General features: G+C 43.7%; 1 protein-coding gene across 4 annotated transcripts in view; it reads left to right on the top strand.

The window, feature by feature from the left end:
- Positions 1-5,176: 5,176 nt before the first annotated feature.
- The window catches only part of tafa4b (TAFA chemokine like family member 4b), a 49,194-nt gene continuing 43,524 nt past the window's right edge, over positions 5,177-10,846 (top strand). For 2 of the 4 annotated variants that reach the window (XM_017496536.3, XM_053674173.1), the window contains exon 1: positions 5,177-5,269. The gene's annotated coding sequence lies outside the window, so the exon portion shown is untranslated. Of the gene's footprint in view, positions 5,270-5,990; positions 6,606-10,846 lie in introns of those variants that run through there. The other 2 variants (XM_017496537.3, XM_047149502.2) reach the window with 1 other exon arrangement.

The raw sequence follows: 10,846 nt of genomic DNA, 5'->3' as shown, positions 1-10,846 counted from the left end.
GCTCTGATAAAAAATAAATAAATAAATAATTATAACAAAAGGCTAAATCTCTGAAATGAGTTATTATGATGATTATTTTTGGAGTTGCTGTTCGAAATGTCCGTCCTGCGTGCTGCCGGGATGAGGCATGATGATGACGCTGCTTTACAGTACTGAACTGAATAAAAGCTGCCTGTCGTTTTATTGCTCGAATCAGTCAAAAAGTCTACGTCGGTCTTTATTCCTCTCTCTCCGTGGCCTAAACGAAGCGCTCAGCATCACTCTTGTCCTCTTTCCTCCGCCTGCGTATCAATATTAGAAGAAATGAAGAAATGATCTCCGCCTGCTCTGGAGCTCACTGAAGCAGATCTTTCATTCGTTGGTTGTTTGTTTTCTTTCCATCGTCCTTTATCCGTCTCATGCCTTTTTGCCTTTCTATTTACGCAGTAATATGCGTTATCCTGTGTGTATTTATCCACGCCTTTATCTAATCTCATTTCATAAAGAGAGGAATATTCCTGGCCGTCGTGGGGGAAATAAAGCGCCTCGACCCACGGCGTGAAGAAAAAAACCTCCTGCTTTTCAGAGGATAAATGTGGAAATATTGATTTGAGATGGACAAACGAATGTTCCTTGGGTTCCCGAACCCCCGCCCTCTCTTTGTCGGCCTTGAATTAATTTATGAGCCCAGTTTCATGACGTCATAACAATGAGGGTGACGTGACGGTCGGCGAGATTGCGCTTCTCTACACTGGAGGTTGTTTATTTCACTCAGTCTGTAACAGTCTCAGAGTTGTGTGTTTTTTTTGTTTCTTTGTGATTGTTACGCCCAGAAATGCTTCATTTCGTTGCGGCTTTTAAAAAAAATTTCTGGACGTTTTTTGTGCTTTCACTTATTTATTCATTTTCCGCCGGAAAGCTACTTGAATGGGCGAAATTGTCGCGCACGGTCTTTCCCGGTGATGTTTCTTGGTAAATGAGACCTTTTAGCTGTTCGTCGTACGTGGATCGACGAGGGCTTTGGCTGAACACGCGTCGTGATGACGTCACGTGACGTGTCTTGGCCCGAATCTGCGGGAAAGCTGCGGTAATTCTGAAAAATCACAAGCTCCTCTGAATACTGCGGAGTTTGCTCGCTTTCGCGCTCATTCCCGCGATCGTCCGGGTCTGCTATACGAGAAACGGGCGGCACGTGGTTCGACCCGTCTCGGATCGTTCGGTTTTAGTAGCGTAATTCAGCGAGGGGATTGTTTACAACACGCCAAACCCTTACTAACCAGACGAAATTCTTTATGTGCTTTCCTCTTGGTAGCCATCTGACCCCATCGTCCTTTCATCCTCTTCTAACGCGTATGTTGTTATATATGTACAGTATGTTAAGCTATTAATCACTGTGGTAGGCTTGGAGCTGTCCCTGCTAATGATTTACTATAATCCAAATGCTTTTTTTGTTTTTCTAAGGGAGGATTGATGGCACTTGTTGTGCAGTCGTCTGGGATCATACACGTGTATCTGTGATCCTCTACATCCTTCGTCCAGTATCCAGTTTAATGATCTTTCCAGCTGGAACTCACTAAGCCTGGCCATTAAGCCTGGACGGCTCCTCAGACTGTAATTTCTATCAGGTGTTCTAGAGCAGTGGTTCTCAAACTGGGGTCTGTGAAGCATAGGCGGGTTTTCACCATTTATTTATTTATTTTTAGCTACACTGGTGGAAATCACAGCCCACCATTATTAAAGCCGTTTTTTTATTAACTTGTTTGACTGGTCACTTCAAATGGGTTTCGTTTAAATCTCAAGAAAAACAAGAAAGCCAAGAACGTGGAGCATAACGTGTGTTGTCTGTGGAATATTCCGGATTAAAGAGCTGTACGGCTCTAATAAATAGGCAAAATACCATTGTTCACATTTTAAAAAGTGCTCATGAAATAATCGATATCTATATATTTACATTTACAGCATTTAACTGATCCCAAAAGGTTTGAGAACCACTGTGACGACAGTGACGTTTTGGATCTGCTCTGTACCCTTCTGGGACGTTCCCCTTCCGCACTGCATGATGAAACGCCGAAATTTTGTTGACGTACTTGTACGAGAACTCGTAATGAAGTCAAACTCGTGAGCGGTTCTGAAACGAGGCCCGTGTCAGTGAAGTGTAAAACACGCCGTGTTCGGTCTAGTCAGATTTATGAGCGGTTATAATATTACATTCGGCCTGAAAGAGAAAACTAAAACAGATCTTCAATCTTTGAGCACTGAGCACAACAGTGGGCTTGTAAGAGGATGTTTTACTCAAACGGCTCCGATACGCAGCTATTAAATCTAATCTACTGTATCAGTCGAGACACTGAGTCATCGAACGGGGCGGCCTTGGCTATTATGGGACATATGGTAATACGGGACATGCAAATCATCGGCCTTAAATTACAAAGCGGTTCTTAATTGTTCTTGCAGGAAGGACACGCATCATGTAGGACACTGTGGAGCTGAGCTCAGTGAACGGATATGAATCATACACGCACTTGTACAAACCAGATTCACTGCCCAGTTCCACTGGGTTATGTATATTGAATAAGAAGAAATGAATTTCTCCATATGTTAAATTAAAAAAAATAAAAGAAAGGGATACAATACAACGATAGCGGTAGATCAAAATAATGGCTCGAGCACCATTCTCCACGTATAAATTCTATTTTATTACATACACACAGTGTATAAATGTACACATGGCCTGGATAGACCACATGCAATAACTATGTTAGTCTTTTTTGTTATGCCAGAAATAGTCATTAAGCAGTTTTAGTACTTGTATATAAATATATAAGTAACACAGAAAAAAAACAAAATGGCTGCCGTGAATAAATATATACGCTACGGCATTATTTAACTTAATAACTGCTTCTATAACACGATCGTGTCCGCTTCAAGCAGCTGATTTCCTATAATACCTGAATACAGCAAATATGTAGGTTTGTTTATTACATGCTTATACCGTACATTAAAAAAAAAACAAACAATTGTATAGTACTGTGTAGAGCTGGTTCTTTTTGTAATTTAAATAAATAACACTGACTAGAACAGCCAAAACAAAATGGCTGCCTTAAATAAATAGATAGGCTAGAATACACTGTAATAAGCCCGCAGAATGGAGTGGCGATATGCAAATTGACCCTGAAATGGACCAATCAGGAGTGCTCGTTAATTAAAAAAAAAAAAAAAGAGGACTTTCAGAGAAGCTGACTGATAACCTAAAGATTCCCACAGTATCCTTTCCGCCTTTTAAAGTTCAATAGCACATGACTCGCTCCTTTAGTCAACGTGTAACTCGTCACCTCGTGCACTTTCCTCTTCTTGTCCAAATATTTTGCGCCTTTCGCCACATCATCACCGCGATATGTACACCGCCCCCCCCTCCCCCCAGTACATACCGGATGAAACGTGAAATTGGACAGCGTGTTTTGGCCTTGGAAAAACAAGTCATAAAAAAAAAAAAAAGAAAAGAGAAAGAGCATGGCAAGGTTGTGTGTGGTTAATATTTTATAAGGCGTGCCTTAAATGTCTGGCCTGAAAAAAGATATTCAGTGTGTGTGTGTGTGTGTGTGTGTGGGGTGGGGGTTGGATAATAGCGTTGCAACATAGGAGGCCAAATCAGGGTTTTTGAAAAGGAGTTCACCTGCGGAAAAGCACTTTTCCTATCGCACGAGTAGGAACTTCAGTGTAAAATTCAGGAATGTTAGAGGAGCGTGTGAATGTTTTGCACTCCAGGACCAATTCTTGAACAAACAGTGTGTTACTGTAGCATAATAACTCATTATTTTCACTCTAAATCTACTCAAGCCCTTTAGATTTGTCATCCCAAACCTCATCCACTCCATTTTGGGGAAAGAACTGTCCAATCAGTTCAATAAACCAACGGGTCCAGGGTACGAGTGTAGGAAGTAGCGTGTTTAAGCTTTAAAGGATTTCGGCGGAGGGACGGTTGACGAAGGGTCGCTTGATTACTATGAGGATGTAGACCGATCCTCAGATCTCTAAAAAACAAAGAAAGAAAGAACGTGCAATAGATGCCTCTTTTAAAATGGTTTAAGATCCATCTATTAAAACCCACGGGGTCAGGACTGGAAACCTGTGCCGTGGAAGAACCGTATTTGGCGTCCATAAAGAATTCTGAATGGATGGTTCCGTTAAAAGATTTGAAGCGTCTTTGTGTTCTGCGGCGTCGCTCTGATTCTAGCGCCATTAAAGACTCTGGACTTAGCCAGGGTGAGTACACTGGGGGGAAAAAGCTTCATTAGCCAGGGTAATTCAAATGTGTACATCGGTTCCACGTAATTGAACCGAGTTATTAACACAATTTTCTTTTTTGCGGTAGTGGAGTTCAACCAACAACATCTTGAACTCCACTATCTCACTCGCAGTAAGGATCGAACCCCGGTCACTGGCGCTTCTGTAATAGCCACGTCACGTATGTTCATCACGGTAAGCTACACTATAATTATACTTCTCTTACAGCTCCTGTCAGTGCCAACATCCTCACGACATTTCAGAACGTCTACGTTAATTCTATTCGAATTGATCACGCCCACTCTGTATAATTCACTCTAGCAATTACAACCTTGTTTAAATGACGTCACAGTATAAGCATGAAACATCATATTTTTATCCAAACTATATGTAATATATTCTATTAAATCTGACCGACCACAAATCCCCCCTGCCTTTTTTTTTTTTTTTTTTTTTTTTTAAATTTTTAGGAAGAAATTGATGATTGGCCCCATAGAAACGTATTTAATTCGTTGTATAAATAATCTTTTCCCACTATGAATGTTTACACGATTCATTGGTTCATTGTGGTAACATCATCATCATGATCGACAACAACAACAACAACAACAACGACAACAAACCTATTAGGTTATTGACTGGCCACTTCTAAAACCCGATAAAGACACGACACAAATAAATAATGTTAACTCGAATCTAACTGTGATTACAGAGTGTTTCAAACGCGCATAAATTCTGATTCTATTTGCCCTGCTTAAAAATGTAAATGAAATCTGATCATTAGAAGGTCCTGTTACTCTGAAAGGGGTCTCTGGTTACTTGAGAACACACCTGACTCAGTTAATCCCCTAATTAAGAGGCTGAGTAAATTGACTCAGGTGTGTTAGAGAAGGAAAAACACTAAGATGTGCAGAGCAGAGTGGGTTCTCTGGGATGTTTTCTCCAGGAGCTGGGGTCAGAAGGTGAAAGGTTCTATTGTGGCGTATATACAGTACGGTACTGTTTAGTAAGTATCCTAAGTATGCAGCCCTGGATATACTAACACTGTAGTCTATTATAGTTTATAAACAATGAAGTATTGAAATAGTAGAATATTGGTTGTTATACTGAATATTGATGCTGGCTGGAGGTTTATTACACTAGATTGTGGTGCTGAGGTTACGATAAGTCTTTTTTGGGTGTGTTTCTGGCACACTGTGGAGTGTGTGGCCTTGTGTGCGGTTTGGGACGCGGCCCCTGTCGATCAAAATCTGATCTAAAATTGATGGGAAAACGCGCGCGGCTCATTTCAAGGTGTGATTGAGTATCGATATCATCATCATCATCATCATCATCATCATCATCATCTCTGACATGACACAAAAGTGTCACCGCGTCCAGCGCGAGGCTGTAACGAGATGTAACAAACAAACTAAAAAAAAGAATCGATCGCTCGAGATCTTTTTCGTGCACGCGGTTAAAAAACTCCATCAGATACAGAGAGAGAGAGTGAGAGAGAGAGAGAGAGAGAGAGAGAGAGAGAGAGAGAGAGAGAGAGAGGCGCGGACGACACATGTGTCATTCTGACTGATGATGACAAAATGTCTGACCCCCCGGGTGTTTAACGGCATTTCGGTCTCCCCCCCCCCCGCCCCCCAAACACCGGTTCACTTCAACGCCTCGAGAGCTATGACATCACTAATCGCGGCGAGTTGAAAAAAAAAAAATCGCGTGGGAGGAGGGGAGTGCGGGGAGGGGAGTGCGGGGTGTAGAGCGCGAGCGCGGGGTGTAGAGCGCGAGAGCGAGGCGCACGTGCGCGGAGAGGGCTTCACTCGGCGGAGTTCGCAAAAATTCAAATCCAGTTCGAATCGATCGCGAGACGCAGCGCTGCTCACCAACGGACCTCCTCGCGCGCGACCCACACAGCACGAGGCGACCGTTGAAGACTCACGGACGCGACTGGAGACGTTTCGAGGGTCGTCTTCTCCCCAGTTATTTATTATTATTCATATTTTTTTTCCATTTTTTAAAAAATGTTCTGAACGGATTTAACTTCTTCGCTTCTCCCTTTTTTTGGTAAACGGAGACATTAGTTTTTCAACGTAACGTTTTTTTTTTTAAGGCGTTTTATCTTCAGTCTGTTTCCTGTTTTCTCCTGTGGTGAAAGGAAGAAAACAATAATAATAATAAAAAAAATTAAACACAGAGCGCGTGACCATCACCACCGCCGCCTCTTTTCCCTTCTCGCGCACAATTCTGGCCGCGATGGACCGGCGGCCCCCGCAGTTAATCCGGAGCGGAGGAGAAAGTGCGCGAGCTCACCGGAAACGGGCGAGGATGCACCTGATCCACTAGACAGGACGGTAAGTCTGGTGTTTTAAACATTTTTATTATTTATTTCAAATCCAATTTGAAAGTGTTTATTATTATTTTTTTCCTGCAACATTTCAGCCGCGATTGTTTCATCCATACGGAAACTTTAAAGCTGTGGCGCGCGCCGACACGGAGCTCCGTTTCTCGTTACGTGTTTTAAACCGGCTCGGGTTTAACGCGTGGACGCAAAAAAAAAATGTCGCGGGAGAAGATTCCGTACAGTTTGCCTCGAGCGCGCAAGCTCTAGTGGAGGACGCACGCGTCGCGCTCGGGAGCTTCACACCGGAGAGACCGCGTGCGCTCGTGGTTTACGCTTTTATCTCCCTCGCGCGCCGCTTCTTCCCTTCCTCTCCTCTCTTCCTCGCGCGCTTCCTTTCGGACGGGGAGCGAGCTGAGCTGTGCGATAAATCCCAGGCGGTGACCAATGGCCTCGCGCGCACACGAGCCAGCAATTATGTCAGCCTAACCCGCGCGCTGTTTAGGTAAAGAGTGAAATAAAGTACATAAAATTTTGTAATGAAACGGCGAGCAACGGCTCATTTGTATTAATCACCGATTTCAACTCACACGCGCGCGCGTCCTCTCTCTCTCTCTCTCTCTCTCTCTCTCTCTCATGAATGTTGTTTTAGATGAATGGTGATGAACGATTCTTTCCTTCCCCATCATGTAAGGTTCAGATTAGTAACAAGTCCAAAACTCGTTATTTTAAATGTATTTATTATTATTATTATTATTATTATTATTATTATTATTATTATTATTATTATTATTACTATTATTATTATTGTTGTTATTTAGAATTATTACAAATTAATTTGGGGCTCTCGTGCCAATTTACGGATATTTACAATGCGACTTTACTTCAGGTGACATGTTGAATAAGGATAAACCCCCCCCCACACACACACACATTTCATGCAGCTTTAATAATCTACAGTACAGTCATAGTTACACATAGAGTGAGTGTAATTGTGTAGGTTAGTTTCTCTCTCTCTCTCACTCTCTCTGTCACACACACACACACACACACACACACACACACACACACACATTTCATGCAGCTTTAATAATCTACAGTACAGTCATAGTTACACATAGAGTGAGTGTAATTGTGTAGGTTAGTTTCTCTCTCTCTCTCACTCTCTCTGTCACACACACACACACACACACACACACACACACACTCATTTGCTCCCTTGTGGCCTATGTATGGGACAGAAGAGGCCTGCTGCATGTTAATTGGTGCAGTAATGAGATCATGAGCATGGCGTGTTGGAACTGTCCGCGTTGACCAGCATGCCTCTCTCCCTGCCCTTATCTGTTCTCTGTCACTGTGAATATCGTGAAAAGGGGGATTCATTATTTTTGCACGGGAAATGTAAGACACCCACAGCACGAGCGATGCGGAGACTGGAGCGTGTGAGCACCGAACTTGATTCTCGTTAAGAAGTGTGCAGCGTGACCTGCAGACAGGACTCGGCTCTCGTGGACAGACAGGGACGCAAACACAGTCGTGTCTTTCATCGGGGCCTTGTGTGTTGCGGCGCTGTGCCTCCGGTGAGAGCGCTGGAGACAAAAGAAAAGAGAAAGAGAGAGGGGGATAGAGCTCTCTTCATTTCTCAGCTGGAGGTGCAGAGTCCCTCGTTCAGATTCCTTTCAGCACGCTGCGTTTCATCTCGTCTTGCGTCTCTGCTCTCCTCTTTTCTTTTTGTTACTTTTAGTTACTTTTTTTCCGTTTCTTTTTTCTTTTCTTTTCTTTCCTTTTCTTTTCTTTTTGTTTTATGTGCAAGCCTGAATTACAATAGATGGATGACAGAATGTGAGGAGACAGGTGTACATATGGAGGTCGCTTCCTTCAGTATCATCTCTATGCAGTCCTCTCCTCTTCTCTCCTCATCTCTCCTTTCTTCTCCTCATCTCTCCTTTCTTCTCCTCATCTCTCCTCATCTCTCCTTTCTTCTCCTCATCTCTCCTTTCTTCTCCTCATCTCTCCTCTCCTCTCCTCTTCTCTCCTCATCTCTCCTTTCTTCTCCTCATCTCTCCTCTCCTCATCTCTCCTCTCCTCTCCTCTTCTCTCCTCTCCTCATCTCTCCTCTCCTCTCCTCTTCTCTCCTCATCTCTCCTTTCTTCTCCTCATCTCTCCTCTCCTCATCTCTCCTCTTCTCTCCTCATCTCTCCTTTCTTCTCCTCATCTCTCCTCTCCTCATCTCTCCTCTCCTCATCTCTCCTCTCCTCTCCTCTTCTCTTCTTTCCTCCTCTCTCCTCTCCTCTCCTCTCCTCTTCTCTCCTCATCTCTCCTTTCTTCTCCTCATCTCTCCTCTCCTCATCTCTCCTCTCCTCTCCTCTCCACTTCTCTCCTCATCTCTCCTCTCCTCTTCTCTTCTCTCCTCATCTCTCCTCTCCTCTTCTCTTCTCTCCTCCTCTATTTTCTTCTCTCCTCTCCTCTCCTCATCTCTCCTTTCTTCTCCTCATCTCTCCTTTCTTCTCCTCATCTCTCCTCTCCTCATCTCTCCTCTCCTCTTCTCTCCTCATCTCTCCTTTCTTCTCCTCATTTCTCCTCTCCTCATCTCTCCTCTCCTCTCCTCTTCTCTCCTCATCTCTCCTCTCCTCTCCTCTTCTCTTCTCTCCTCCTCTCTTTTCTTCTCTCCTCTCCTCATCTCTCCTTTCCTCATCTCTCCTCTCCTCATCTCTCCTTTCCTCATCTCTCCTATCCTCTCCTCATCTCTCCTCTCCTCATCTCTCCTTTCCTCATCTCTTCTCTCCTCTCCTCATCTGTCCTCATCTCTTCTCTCCTCATCTCTTCTCATCTCTCCTCATCTCTTCTCTCCTCTCCTCATCTGTCCTCATCTCTTCTCTCCTCTTCTCTCCTCTCCTCTTTTCTTTTCTTCTCATCTCTCCTCTCCTCTCCTCTCCCCATCTCTCCTCTCCTCTTCTCATCTCTCATATCCTCTCCTCATCTCTTTCCTCCTCTCCTCTTCTCTCATCTCATGAGGATAGAGAAACAGAGCTTGTCGATAAGGATGTGTTGGGCTGAAAGAGAAGAAAACAGGTTGGTTGCTGTGGGTTGTTTTCTGACAGAGCGAGGTCTCAGGGTGGAACGTGTTCCCCGCAGGCTCTTTGTATTTGAGCTCGCACAGGGGAGCGAGCCAGAGGTTCAGGATCACACAGCAGAGGTTGAAATGCTGTCATCTTCAACTTCTCATCTCATCCTTTTTATCAGTCTCTCTCCACTTCTCTGCCCCAGTCTTGGATTAAACAGCCCCACTCGATTGCTACCTCCCTGTTTCTCTCTCTCTCTCTCTCTCTCTCTCTCTCTCTCTCTCTCTCGCTCCCTCCAGGATTTTGGATTTTGCGATTGCAGAAATGAATGCAAAATCAAGAAAACCGCAACATTCGGAGGAGCTTGCGATTTTTTTTCAAAACGGCCGCAGATTTTCCGCATATTTGGGCCAAGACGCGTCACGTGACGTCATCACAACCCGCATTCAGTCAAAGCCCTCTTTGATTCATGTGCGGCAGACAGCACAGCTAAAAGATCTCACTTACCAACAAACATCACTGTAAATGGCTGTGAAAAAGAATTTCACAATCACATAAAAACTATGCAAAATCCTGTATGGACTCTCTCTCTCTCTCTCTCACTCTCTCTCTCTCTCTCTCTCTCTCTCCCTCTCTCTCTCTCTCTCTCTCTCTCTCGCTCTCTCTCTCTCTCTCGCTCTCTCTGTATGATGTTTCTCCTTTGCAGTTTAATTGATCCTGAACTCTGCTTTGTATCAAAGACAGTCATGAATGCTTTATTCCATCTGGGCCTCCTTCCCTGCCAGTTCACTGAGATTTTGCCTGATTGACAGCTCGTGACTCGACTTCACTGCTCTCCCAAAACGTTTATTGACTGATTTGACTGAAGGATCTGAAGAAAACATGTGAATCACATTCGAAGGAGCTGGTGAGAACCCACCAGTGTGTAACGTTCAAGCATTCAGATTAAAAACAAGCACGTTGTTTACTTAACCCTGGACGAGGGCCGTCCACTTAGTGGATTATGGGAAAAGCAGAACGTTGACCATCATATTCAAGTTACACATCTATTACAAAAAGAGTGAGCTTTTTTATTTTTGGGGTGTTTACTTATTTATTTGTGTGGTTTTTATTTTATGTAAGCACATCTGTCACCTAAACAGCTGGATGTGAAGTATGCTTTTGAAGTTGGAGAGGTTGGAAGTGAGGTATA

Source organism: Ictalurus punctatus, chromosome 21, assembly GCF_001660625.3.
Source record: "Ictalurus punctatus breed USDA103 chromosome 21, Coco_2.0, whole genome shotgun sequence".
Lineage (NCBI taxonomy): Eukaryota > Metazoa > Chordata > Actinopteri > Siluriformes > Ictaluridae > Ictalurus > Ictalurus punctatus.
This window is presented reverse-complemented; position numbering and strand designations above follow the sequence as displayed.